We start from the raw sequence: 13,837 nt of genomic DNA on the forward strand, positions 1-13,837 counted from the left end.
GGATGGATGGATGGATGGATGGTTGGTTGGTTGGTTGGTTGGTTGGTTTATTGATCCCCGAGGCGAAATTCAAGAATGTAATGATTATATATTATAGAGCAAATGTTCAATAAGTTAAAAATAAGACAATAAAATTGACTTTTGATGTAGTAAAACATGATAAAAAGTGCTTACATTTGATAAAAAGAACACCTCCGCTCTCCCACAGCTTTCTAATATCCAGAAATTTGAACAGTTCGTTCAAATTAACACCCTTCAGACTGGATGATACCGAGCTGAAGCTCGCATTATAGGATTTAAACTGTGTTTTTTAATAAGTTTCTTGTGAACTTTAAAAGTTATTAATTAATTAGTAATTAAAATTACTTTAAGTAAAGTAAATTTGGTAACAATTTCTATGAATGTCATCTTTACTAGACGCTATAACCACGTTCATAACATATTACAATGCATTCATAAGGCATTATTAACATGGCTATAAATGTTTAGAAAAATGCATAACCCATTACAGCCATGTTAAGCATTATGACCTGTGATCATAATACATTATAAGCTGTGCTTATAATATATGTGTTAAAATAGTATATCTCTGTCGTTAATAATTTAGTCCTACAATGAAAGTCTGGCACTTTACTTAGAGTGCACAAAGACCTGTGATTATTATTATTAAGTTTCTTGGTATTGATGTATAACATGTTATAATCACAGCTCTTAATGCATTATAATCACAGTTCATGATGCATAATAAACACGGCTATGATGAATGATAGAGTTTTATAAATATGTATAGCCATGTTTATAATGTCTTATGGATGCATATCTGTTATGAGTATGTTTATAGAGTCTTATAGAGATGACATTCAACGAAAGTGTTACCGTACATTTTTTTAAAGTAATTAAAAAATGGATTAATTAAGTAATTAAAATAAGCATAAATGGTCAATGGTCAAGTTATAATGACACTTGTGTCATTATCTTTTATCTTTTTATCTTTTATCTTTTTGTAAATTTGTGTACTATACATACCTGGATGTCTAGAATTTCCCCTCGGGGATCAATAAAGTATCTATCTATCTGTCTGTCTGTCTGTCTGTCTGTCTATCTATCTATCTATCTATCTATTGCTTTATATTTAGACGTTGGCCTTGCTTATTTAAAAAAATTTTTAGCTATTTTTGCCAATGGATTTTTGCAGTGTGAGAGTCTTTTTGTAGGCACTCGATTAGCAAAAGTACAGTTAATATTCTCCTTCTATCAAGTTTAGCTGTCCAATTAGCTGTTCACAGAAGAGGTGGATGGTTGAGGAAGAACATAGCTAGCTAGCCTTAATAACTGAGCTCTGGTAGGATAATTTGAATTCTACTTAATGGGGGAAATTGGAAAAGAAATAATTTTGGTTGGGACCAAAATTCGGAGCGAACCCTTGTATCCTATTACCTGCATTGTCAATGACATGGGTAACAATAGAAGCACTATTTTTCCCTGCCTTGCTGAGCTGTTTCTGGTTTCTGGTAAAATGTCAAACTCGTCATCCTGGTACAATCATTTGGAGAAAGTCTGGCCAGGTTCACTCTCAGGTAACAAACTTCCCCTAAGGTTGTTATAAGCATTTTTAGTTAGGGTGCATGACATGCATTGCCTTCATTAATTCTGACTTTAGGTTTATTTATTTTTTTTACCTATTTTAAAAAGTTCAACTATGAAAAGGTACAAATCTAAACCTTTCTCCTGGGAAAGTAAATGTAGTGCACATTTAAGATACACAATTGGACCTTAAACCACATGTACCTTACATTTTTCTAGGTTTTCTAAGTCATTCCTTGAGGTTATCTTACACCGTTTGAATGGTTCTATGTTCCAAATATGGTAATACTTAATTTCTACATCATCAGCCACCATAGAGCTGAGTTCTGTTGTGACTCTGTTCTGTTTTTTTTTTTGTTTTTTTTCTCAGTATATACCCTTTCTCTGTATGTACTGATTACAATACATTTAAAAAATGAACACATAAAACAGTGCTTGAAAAATTGTAAAACATTTAGAATTTCCTATATTTCTGCATGACAATTATTAACTAAAACATCACCAGAAAACATTAAACATTAGAAAAGAGAATCCAGTTTAAACAAACGAGACGAGTATATCATACTTACTCATTAGTTTGTTGAGGAAAATGATCCAATATTACTTATTTGTGAGCTTCCAAAGTATGTGAACCTCTAGGTTTAGCAGAGGTTTAAAAGTGAAATTAGAGTCAGGTGTTTTTAAGCAGAGGCACAAAGTATGGAGAAAGGAGAACACTACATTCCAGCATAAGAACCTTAACCCAGCTGTGAAACATGGTGGTGTTAGTATGATAGTTTGGTCCTGTTTTGCTGCATCTGGGCCAGGATGATTTGCCATCATTCAGAAAACAATGGATTCTGAATAATATCAGAGAATTCTAAAAAGATGAAATGAAATGGTTTACGAGAGAAGGTGGGCCGTGCATCAAAGCAATGACCCTAAGCCCAAACGTCTTTCTAAGAATGATTAAAGAAGAATTTTTGTAGTTTTTGAAAGTTTGAAAAATGTCAGCCAGGTCATAGTCCTGACCTTAATCCGATGGAAATGTAGTCTGAGGACCTGAAGTGAACAGTTAATATGAGAAAACCCACCAACACACCAGAGATGAAGCTTTTCTGTACGGAGAAATGGGCTAAAATTCCTCCAATCTGGTGTGAAGGACTGATCGACAGTTACTGGAAACAATCAGTTGCAGTTATTGCTGCAAAAGAGGGTCACACCAGATACTGAAAGCAGATACTAAAAGCAGAAAAAGGTTGACATACTTTTACCACTCACAATATTGGATCATTTTCCTCAAGTTCTCTTCATTTACTTTTTACATCAGAAATTTCAGTACATTTCTAGGAGAAATACTTTATATTTTAGGGGTGCCAGCACTTTCAGCCATGACTATATATGTATTTTTATCATTTATTTATGTCAATTGATTAGTCTAAGCTTTTAATAATGGTTATTTAAATGTAAATAAAAGAATCAGTGTTTGATTGGCAACATTTTGTATATACCCTTTGTAATTTGGTCATTTCTTTTAGAACTGTTTTAAATGTTTAAAAATGTTTAGTTTCGATCTCCGATCTCCTTATATGGGCGTTTTTTGTTTTTGTTTGTTTGTTTTTTTGTGGCTGTGTCCCATTGAATTTACAGTGAATTGGCTGTGTCCCAATTCACTGTAAATGATGTAGAACATGTGAGGCATTAATAAATCTTGTATTACATTGATGGTTTTTGTACAGTTGGCTTGTGCTTAATGAATATTAATACTTAATAAAGTTTATTTTAAGAAAGCTGTATACAGCTTTAGTGATTGTGAAAGATGGATCCTGCGACCGTGGATCTGTCAGAACACATCTGGGTCGGCCTGCTCCACTTCCTGTGTCCCTCGATGCCCCTACGCCTCCCTCTCTCGCTCTGCCAGGACCGCATCCTCAGACCGGACTCATCCCGCATCGCTGTCAATCTGCAGCAAACCAGTGCGAGACGATAAACCATGCAAAGACCATCAATCCGTGTCAGGGCCGTGTTAAAAAATACAGTGCGGTGTGATCGATGAGCTGGGCTTTGTGATCCGGGCGCGGGCGACGGAGAGTGTCAACAGTTATTTAAAACGCGGGCGTGATTGGAATTTGAAAAACAGAAACATACGGTTGAGCGTAATTGTGTGTGTTGGCCAGATGCCCCCGTCCAGCGTGTCTCCTCAGTGCTGTAGCCTCATATATCAGAGAGATCATAACATAAGCTGTACTGATGAGGAGGTCATTAGCCTTCATATAAATCACTCCAGTATCCAAAGCAGTTTGGCCACAGAAGAACCGACGAGTTATTTTTACATCAGATCTCACATCAGCCGAGTGTGAGAGTGATGAGCGGAAACGCGGAAGCAAGTTTGGAAGCTGATGCTCTCTCTGGGTTTCTGTTGCGTTCTGTTTTGGAGTGGTCTAGCACTCATTTTAACAGCAAATAAATTTTTGCTGTTAGATTTTTTTTTTTTTTCAAAGTATTGATTCAGTTTAATTTAATTTATATTTCTATAGTGCTTTTTAGCAAAGGTTGTCACAAAGCAGCTTTACAGAGAAAAACAGGTCCACGCCTACGCCCGTGCCTTATAAGCAGCACCACAGACATTTATCCCAATTATTGTGGGACACAGTGGCAAGAAAAAAAAACTCCCTTTAAGAGGAAGAAACCTTAGGAGAAACCAAGACTCAGAGTCAGAGGAACCCATCCTACTCGGGTCGACCCGCTCAGTACAAACAAAAAACAGAACAAAACAACAGTACAGAGAGATAATGTGCGCTTTAGCTAAAATAAAAGGTACTCATTTATGAATGTAAAGAGATGATGGGCACATAATGGATAATGGAGTATTAGAAAATGCGATCTTAAAAATTACATTCATCTACTGTTTTACCAACTCATATGTATATAGACTAACAAAAAAACATTACAATAGTATGTTACATATCTCTGCATGTTATCCTAACTAGAATTTTGTTAGACTGTATTTATATATATATATTTGTATTTATTGTAGCGTATATATTCATATCGTCACACTCTTGCATGTTTGTCGTATTGCTTTTTTATGTTGCACCATGGTTCCAGAGTATCGTAATTTCTATACACTGTGTACCTGTACTCAGATGTGATGACAATAAAAGTCTCTTGACTTGACTTTTCACTTAAAAAGCAGTTTTACCATTTTATACCTTTTTTAGGTGTCAAGAAAAAAATATTTTGTTACCTTATTTTGCTTATCTGTACTTTTTTATTGGAGTGATTATTTATCATAGGAATTTTTACTTCTACTCCTTTCTCCTCCATTTTCACACAATTATCCGAACGGGCTCAAGGTGTGAAAACAGACTGTTGATGGCGTGAAAGAGAGCAATGAGCATTGTGACGTCACAGTTTCCCAGACAGGGATTAAGCCTAGTCTTGGACTACACAGATTTTCTATTGTAAGTAAAATAAGTGTTCTGATGACTACTAAAACTTACTCTGATCATACTTATGCCTGAATTGTCAAGTTGCGAATGAATTTTTCTTACATCAATCAATTCGTATTTTAGCTATTAGTATTATAAAGCTTGCATTTATTTACTATCATGCAAATGAGCACTGAAGTTAATGGCCAAACACTAATGGAAGGTTAAAGTTATCAGGGAGGAAATAGCCAGCTTTGGTCACTAATAACTACTTTGCTAATTGACAAAGTGTGGGTCCTGCTTCTCTGTGTGTTCTCCTGTAATTTGTCGCCTGTCAGGTCAGCCGATTTAACGATGATGCCAATTAAGTGGAAACATCGCAGAATGCTGAAGATTAGCATTTGCCGCCTCTTGCTCGGGGTGGGGGGTCTCGGCGCGAGTGCCATTTGTTCTGTGGTATCTCGCAACGGCTGGCTGTCACCGTGAACCCCGCGTGCTAATTAAGAGTGGACACTCGTACAGGATAAATACACAGGAAAGTTCTCAGTACAGTAACTCATAATGATCTCAGTGATTCAGGCCCTGGACTTTGACAGGAAGTGTTTTTGTGGCTGTTCAGTGTACAGTATCTAATTTACATTTCAAAATAAATGAAAGGGGTTTGGGACAGTGGCTGTCATCCCTGACTAGGAACAATTGGGTAAGAAAATGGATGGATAGATGGATGGATGGATGGATGGATGAAACGCACTAATTACATGGAAAAATAAGTGGTTATAATCTGTAAAAAATGATGTCACAATGGGTTTCTTAAAGAACCATGAAAAAAAAAATATTTGGGAGGTTAAAATAATCTTTACATAATATAAAATGTTTAAAATCAGTTTGAAGGCTCTTTAAATTTGAACTCCTACATTATTATAAAGCTTTATAAGGATTACAGCCATCTAGGAAGTTGCAATTTAACATACAGTACCAGTCAACCGTTTGCACACACCTTCCAATTAATTTTTTTTTCTTTATATAATGGCCATTTCACCAAATATAGGTGCTTGCATTTGCTTGTTTTAACTCCAATTCCAATTTAAACTGATTTCTTTATCCTTTTTTTTACTCTGAATCTAATATCTGATTAACACATGTACTAGTCAAACTAGTAACCATGAACTAGTCAAACTCTTTAAAGCTTTACTTTTTTTTTTTTTTTACAAGGTTTCTAACTTGAAGATTGTTACAAAACTCATTTGACGTTAAAAAAAAGCATGTTTAAAAGCAAGTCCACTAATTCCTTTGTTTTTTTTTTTTTTCTCTCAAGAAAGTCTTTATTTTTTTTTAAACGGTTGGCCGCATATTTAAATGATCTATATTTATGACAAAAAAAAAAAAAAAAAAAACACTCCTGTTACTGGCACTCATTCCTGTTACTTTTATGTTTTGAAAAACAGGAATGAAAGTAACAGGAATTAATTTATTAAGATTAACATTAAGAGAGAATGTCCTCTGTCATAGTTACAATAAGATCAAATATACAGAAAAACAAATATGGCAACTTAATTTTGGTCTTCCCATCTGGTGTAACATCCTGTTGTAGATGTAACTTTTAGAATGTTCCACCATCCAGGTTTGTTAAACATTTTTTGTTTGCAAAATAATTCTGGGTGCATTCATGTAGAGCTTTAATGTATTTAATATTAAATTTACAAATGTAGAAAATCATAAAAAAGAAAGAAAACACACTGAATAAAAAGAGGTGTGTCCAAATGTTTACCTGATAATGTAATTTTTCCAATTTTATTGCAAAAGTGGTCTTAATTTTGTCTCTGAGTGGAGTTAAACAAAAATGTGTGAAAGGGTTAAACTTAAACTAAAAGTTGAGTTGAGGGGAACTCTTTGGTGGTGTAGAGTTTATTTCAGAGTTTATTCCAAAGTGTTGAGGAATGTGACTGAACTCTAACTCTAATGGGCGTGTCCTTTCAATCCCAGCTTACCATCAGTGTGTAGTCTTGTCCACCAGGGCTTCCTTTCATGGAGTATTTTATGACATTTTATATAGTGGATGTTTGCCTAGCTGATGTGTTTTTGGCTATAAGAGCAAGTTACCATCTTCTGTACTGTTAAAGCTCCACTAGGTAGGATTGAGATTTTGTGCTCGTGGACTCCCATCTACAGTTGTAGAGTTTAATAAATTTCAGGCGGATTAGTTTCTCTTTCTCACAGACATATTCTGTCTCTTTCCAGCTTCTGCCAGAGTGTCTGTATGTTAGTTCGTAAAGAATGAACCAGTAGTCCTTGTAGAACTGTTAGAACTAAAGGTCGGAAAGCAGGTCGCAGTTCTCGCGAGCGTTGGTCGCGGCCACCTCGGAAAACTTAGAGTCTGGTTTGAGCTCAGAGGAGCTCCGGCACAGACACGAGAGCACCGCTATTCCTCCTATTACACCTCAATGCAGTGCTGCAGTGAGTTGTAATTTTACTTATTTAAAAAGATAAAAAATCAAGGAAATCCTACCTAGTGCTGCTTTAAGTGTGACAAAGTGCTCCAGAACAGAGTTAAAAGGACAACTCCCAGAAAGAGTTACTTTAACTCTGTCATAGAGTGTATTGGATGGTCACACATATACATTTAAAATGAGTTGATACTAACTCTAAAGTAGTTTATTCCAAAAAACAGAATTTGCTGTTGGGTTTTCAATTGAATTACCCATACCTGCAGATACTGGTAATCAATCAACCTGAAACAAAGCACTGTATCCAGTCTGAATTCTCCATGTGTTCCAACATGGCGTAAAAGTGCAGCACAGCGACCTGATCCCCACAGGTTGGAGAGCAGCAGCACTGGGGACATCATCAGCGTGCCTGCGGTAATCATCACCGCTGCAGACATGTCCTTGTGATGGCCACGCTCGCAATTACCCAGCAGTGTGTCATCAACACAACCCAGGGCCTTGGCCTGAGGACAGCCCAAGTTCAATGGCACACATTTAACAGCCATCAGCATTACAGCACAGCGAGGCCCTTTAAGGTCGCCTCGTCAAGGGGACGGGAAATCTGACATGATGATTCAACAAACAGGGCTGGCAGGGGCTAGCTGAGGCTGGAGTTCAGGCTGGGTGATGTCTGAGGTCTTTGCAGGCCTCTCTCTCTCTCTCTGAGTGTGTGTGTACGAGTGTGTGTGTGTATGAGTGTGTGTATGAGCACTAAACACACTCCTGTCATTTTGCTGTTCGGACACTTTCCACATGACTGAGCAGACCAGCAACACCTGCAGATCTATAAAAACGTTCACTTAAGAAACTCTGAACTTAAGTTCTGAATACGGAGGGTGAAAAGTGACAAAAGAATAAAAAAATAAATGTATAAATAATTATATAAATAAATAAATGCATGCATAAATAATTGCATAGATGCAAAAAATAATTAATTATTATTATTTTTTTTTTATCAAGAAAAAGTTCACACTTAAAATTATATCTGGAACCTGTATTCATATATTTAAGCATCAACCTTTATCTGGGGCTATTTATGCGTTTCTGCATTAATGTTTGTATTTATATATTTACTGCTTGGCATATTTCTACATTTATGTATTTATTTATGTGTATATTTATACATTTATCTGTTTGTTTATTATTTAATTATTTTTTATTTTTTTATTTATTTATTTATTTCCACATTTCTTTATGTTTTTGATTACGTAGTACCACATTTCTTCATTTATTAATTTCTGTGTTTCTGCATTTGTATGTTAATTAGGTAGGCGGTCCTATCCTCACTCTAAAGTTTGAAATGCATAAATAAATGAATGTAGAAATATGGTAATACGTAAATAAATACATGTACAAATGTGGAAATAAATAAATATTTAAAGGTAGAAATGTTAAAATAAATAAATGAATACCGACATATATAAATAAACACATGTAGAAAATCAAATCAATCAAAAAATAAAAAATAAATAAATACAAAAATACAGAAACAGCCCCAAATAAAGGCTTATGCATGGAAATATGAAAAAAAAAATCTATTATTTTAAGTGTGTACTTTTTCATGAAAAAAAAATTATGTGTTAACACGAGTGCTAATGCTAACAGCGCTAATGCTGACATTGCTAATGTTCGTAGCCGAGCCGCTGCTGCGCTGCCAGGTGACATTTTGCTAAGCTGATCAGGGAGATCTGAGCAGTGACTTGCAGATTTCCCAGCAGACGGGTGATGATGGACTGGGGGAGGGGGGGGGGGGGGTACTGTAGCAATAAGGGTGCAAAGAAAACAGGAGGAGAAATCTCAGCTCATCTGAGAGCAGCCTGAGGAAGAATAAAGAGCGAGGGAACAGCCTGAGGGCCTGAGGGCGCTCCACTGTGGGGTTGGGGCATTATTTGGATTTTTATAGTTTTCATCAAATCCAAGTCCATACGACAAACTATCTACTAACCTGGGCAAGCACATCGCAAATACACTAAAAAGGGTCCTAACTCGGTAGCACTTTAAAATAAGACTACCTTTATAAAGCATTTATAAATGGTTTACTATTAGTTTATTAATGATCACTAATTAGGTTGTAAATGATTTAAAAACATTAATGATCAGTTATAACACATACGTAGAAAGAGCAACAATGACCTGTTGTTTGCCAAATAGTGAACCCACAGCCATCCATATTGTTGCCCTTTCTATGTATCTGTTATAAATGATTATTAACCATTAACCATTAATAAACTAATAGTAAACCATTTATAAACCCTTTATAAAGATAGTCTTATTTTAAAGTAGTACCCCCTAACTCTACATTCACAAACATACCTGTATAATATATGGACACACCTTAAATATTTTAAATGTTCTGTATGGTAAATTAATACTAGTCATCCAAACTATGAAGAAAAACAAATGATTTTTTTCAATCATTTAATACACAAACAATGTGAATAAAAGTGAACAAAACAGAATATAATTTATGTTTTGCATTCTTAAAAGTAGCATCTCTTGCTTAGATAAAACCTTTGCTGATCTTGGCTGGATTGTCTAAGTCAGCTTTATGAAGTACCTGAAAATGAGGTACCAGGTTTTCAGTTAACAGCTGTGCTGAACTCATCAAGAGTTTAAATTCAAATTTCATTACTTTAATTTAATTTAATCTGAATGTGTCTGAGAGCATCAGTTGTAAAGTTGTTAAAGTTATCCATATAAAAATACACTTATATTTTTGAGTATACAACACAGACACCTGCATGTCCATCCTGTCATCTTTTCCAGAATGCTGGCACTTCTATTACTACTGTACACATATACCTGGAGATGACTAGTCGGCAGAAGAATTCTGTTTAATACTGTTTAATACTATTGTTTTATTGTTATGTCATATTTATCTGTCATAAAACAACAACACATCTAAGGGCAGATCCATTATCTTGCTTTTTAATGTGAATGTATTTTTTGTGTTATTTTTCCCCAGTCTATTTGTAATAATTACTTTAATTAAATTATATCAACATGACTGAAAGTGACTGTAAATGCATTATATGTTCAGCATTTATTACTGATACTTAATGAGTAATATATCATGTTTTTGGACCATAAAATAAAGTCATCCAGAATTCCTGATTATTACTGATGAAATACTGGCAAAAATATAAGAGTTTCTGTAGCATTTCCATTAGAATAATGGTGTGAGTCTTTATTGATGGTTCAGTGACAATTTATTGCTGACAATCTTGTAGACAACTTCAACGAACAAGAATGAAAAATCAAAAATAAACTAACATAAATCAGCGTAAGAGCTCATGCCTCAACAAACAGTCTTCGATATTTCCATAGGCTTTCAAAATAAAAGTTCTGTTTTCTAAACTAAACTAAATAACATGCCTTTAGTTTATAAACCTATTTATACATTCAATACATGTTCTTGATACACCTTTAGGGTTTCAAACACCTTTCAACACCTTTGATTTTGCAAGTTATTCCAGTGTTTCCAATTTTGAAAAACCACTGCTACACAGCAAAATTAGCAGTGCTGGATAAACACCTAAAGAGTTAACTTTAACACTTATTAGGAGCATATATGGTCCCACTCTACAGAGAGTAAAAATGACACTGATAGCAGTGTTAAATATTTAGTGTTAGTATGACACTGTGTAGTGTCTTATAGCACAGTGTTTTATAGCAACTCCTAAAGTGTTAATTTTACACCATTTGGAGTATGTACACAGCAAATAGGCAAGTGTTAAATTAACTCCCACAGAGTTGATTTTAACTCTTTTTCAGGGAGTTAAATCAACACTTTCTAAATAGTTAAACATTTAACACCTTGCCAGAGTTCCTTTTCAACTCACATTTGTATTTCTTTAACTTCCTAAATTGTTACACTAACACTGAAAAGAGTTTAAAAAATTATAAATGAGAAGAAGAGTAGTCAATTAATATGACTTTTTATTATTTAATTATTATTCAGGACAGGTTAGCGTGTAAATTTCCATTGTATTTCTTAGTGCATTACCAACACTTTATCACAATTTACTGTACAAAGGCTGGTAACGTGCTCTTATAGCCTACAATATATTGGCTAGACAAACAACCATTAAACAAAATATAACACAATACCCAATGGAAAGTAGCCCTGCTGGGCAAGATTTCACACTGATGGAAAGTTAGGATCTGAGGGACACACCCATTATGCAAATAATGTGTTTAACTGAGCGGAGTTTAATTAAATCTCTGTGGAGTTGGCCAGTATTTATTGGGTTTAGTGGGATTAACACTGAAATATTCAACTCTGTCAAATAACTCCAACACTGAACCCCTTTTAAATCTGAATGAGTTAAAATAACAGTTTGAGAGTGAAAATCAACTCTCAGCTGTTAAACCCAAAATTTTAACTCTCCTCTTTTTGCTGTGTATGCTTTGCAAGTTATCCTGCCTTCTCACATACCTGCATCTGTCTCTCAGCTTGTATAGAGTTTGGATGTGGTTCTGAAAGAGAAAGGGATTACTAACCAAACACCTGGCTGTTGCCGCACATCATTTGCTCTGATGTCAATGCACACTTGTTCAGCCAGACTGAAATGGCTGTAGTGCGCTAGTGGCACACGTGGGATTTCAGCATGCCGTGAGTGATATGCAGAACACAGCAATACCTCTATGAGTCAGAATGAGCATGATGTACAATAAATATATAATACAAATCTGCCTGGATTACTCGGCATCGCAATTACTACACATTTATCAGCATATCACTAAGAAGTAGTTACACAAATTGAAGTTTAGCACCCAGAATTTAGAGGGAAGTGTGGGGTTGCAATGCTGTTCATAACGAAGCTAAACGATACCAGAAACAATCAATTATTACACATTTAGACTAAAATAGACATATTTTATATATAGGCAACTCTTGGTCATATTTAGTATTGAGTATTGAGCTACACATACAAAAGTTTAGTGTAATCCAATTTTGAGTAATGCATGTGTAACGTAGCAAGCAATACTACAAGTCTTGATATGGAGTTGTAGAGGTTCCTAATGGTGTACTTCGATAGTCCATTACATGCATCTTGAATATTCAAATCCAGTATCTGCAGAATTTTTTGCACTAGGGTGAGGTTTTGATCGCCAGAGATATCAAGTTTCGATGTACAAATACTTTATTACCTTACTTAACTAGAAACGTTGGTTATCGACTTCATAATTTACTGAAATGATTGTTTTTTAGATTACTTTTTACTTCTACTTCTTTAATTTTTCCAAATATGCACTAAGGCTAGGTGCAGCAGCATTAGCATTAGCCGCTAACCACAGCGCTAGCTCTTTTCCTGTTCAGAGGCGAGTATATTGGACTGTAGTCTGCGTGTTTTTGGTGTCAAAAAACAAGCTACACGTAACGAATCGCTAGCTTATAGCGCCCAGGCATACTGTTATACCACTCAAAAGTTTCTCAATCTAGCACTGTCTGGCTGCATTTAAATCTTGATACTGCTGCGGTTAGCATGTAATGCTAATGCTAATGCTGCTGCACCCAGCCTTAGTGCTGGAGAAACTTCACTTGCTGCAAAAACTCACTCTTATACAGAATGTTGGAAATCTAAGCTTACTGTAAATGAACAGAAGTGCTTTACTCACCCAAATACAAAGTTTTCAGGAGAGAAATCTGTGTAGATTACAATCCAGCGCTCATTTGACTTTGAAATAAAATGTTTTCTTAAGAACTAAAGTTTTGTGTACTTAGGCACTTCCCCCAGCTTCCCCACTAGAAGGGAAATGTAGGCATCCTTACTAGCGTTCCTTAATAATAACCCGTAACCTTATAATCTGGTGCACCTTATAGTACAAAAAATAAGATACTCTTCTTACTGGTAAAGCTATTTGAGAAACATTAACATAATATTTTGTGATGCAAACCATTCTTATGTCAAAGTTTTCAGAACTTTTTACATAAGTTCAGCACAGCTGTTAACTGAAGGCCAATCCAGATGACAGGTGAAAAAGCTAAGGTCTAAGCAAGAGGTGCTACTTTGAAGAATCTAACATATAAAATATGTTTACTAAATCATTTATATGTTTTTCTTCATAGTTTGGATGTGTTTAGCATGACTCTACAATGCAGAACATTTTAAAATAATGACACACTCTAATATTAGACACACTCTAATATTTTTTTAATAAAGCGCCTAAGTAAATAAAACTTCAATCAATCTTTCAAAGTCAAAAGAGTGCTGGATGTTAATCTACACAGTTTTCTCTCCTAAAAAAAAAACGTTTATTTGGGTGAGTAAAGCGCTTCTGTTTATTTACAGTAAGCATAGATATTCAGTATTTTCTCTAAGGGTGAGTTTTAAGTGAAGTTTCTCCAGCACTAAG

At 35.1% G+C, this 13,837-nt stretch overlaps 1 protein-coding gene across 1 annotated transcript in view; it reads left to right on the plus strand.

Moving 5' to 3' along the window:
- The window catches only part of aurka (aurora kinase A), an 833,084-nt gene that overhangs the window by 152,295 nt on the left and 666,952 nt on the right, over window positions 1–13,837 (plus strand). The gene's annotated exons all lie outside the window — the stretch shown is intronic.

This window comes from Astyanax mexicanus, chromosome 17 (genome assembly GCF_023375975.1).
Source record: "Astyanax mexicanus isolate ESR-SI-001 chromosome 17, AstMex3_surface, whole genome shotgun sequence".
Lineage (NCBI taxonomy): Eukaryota > Metazoa > Chordata > Actinopteri > Characiformes > Acestrorhamphidae > Astyanax > Astyanax mexicanus.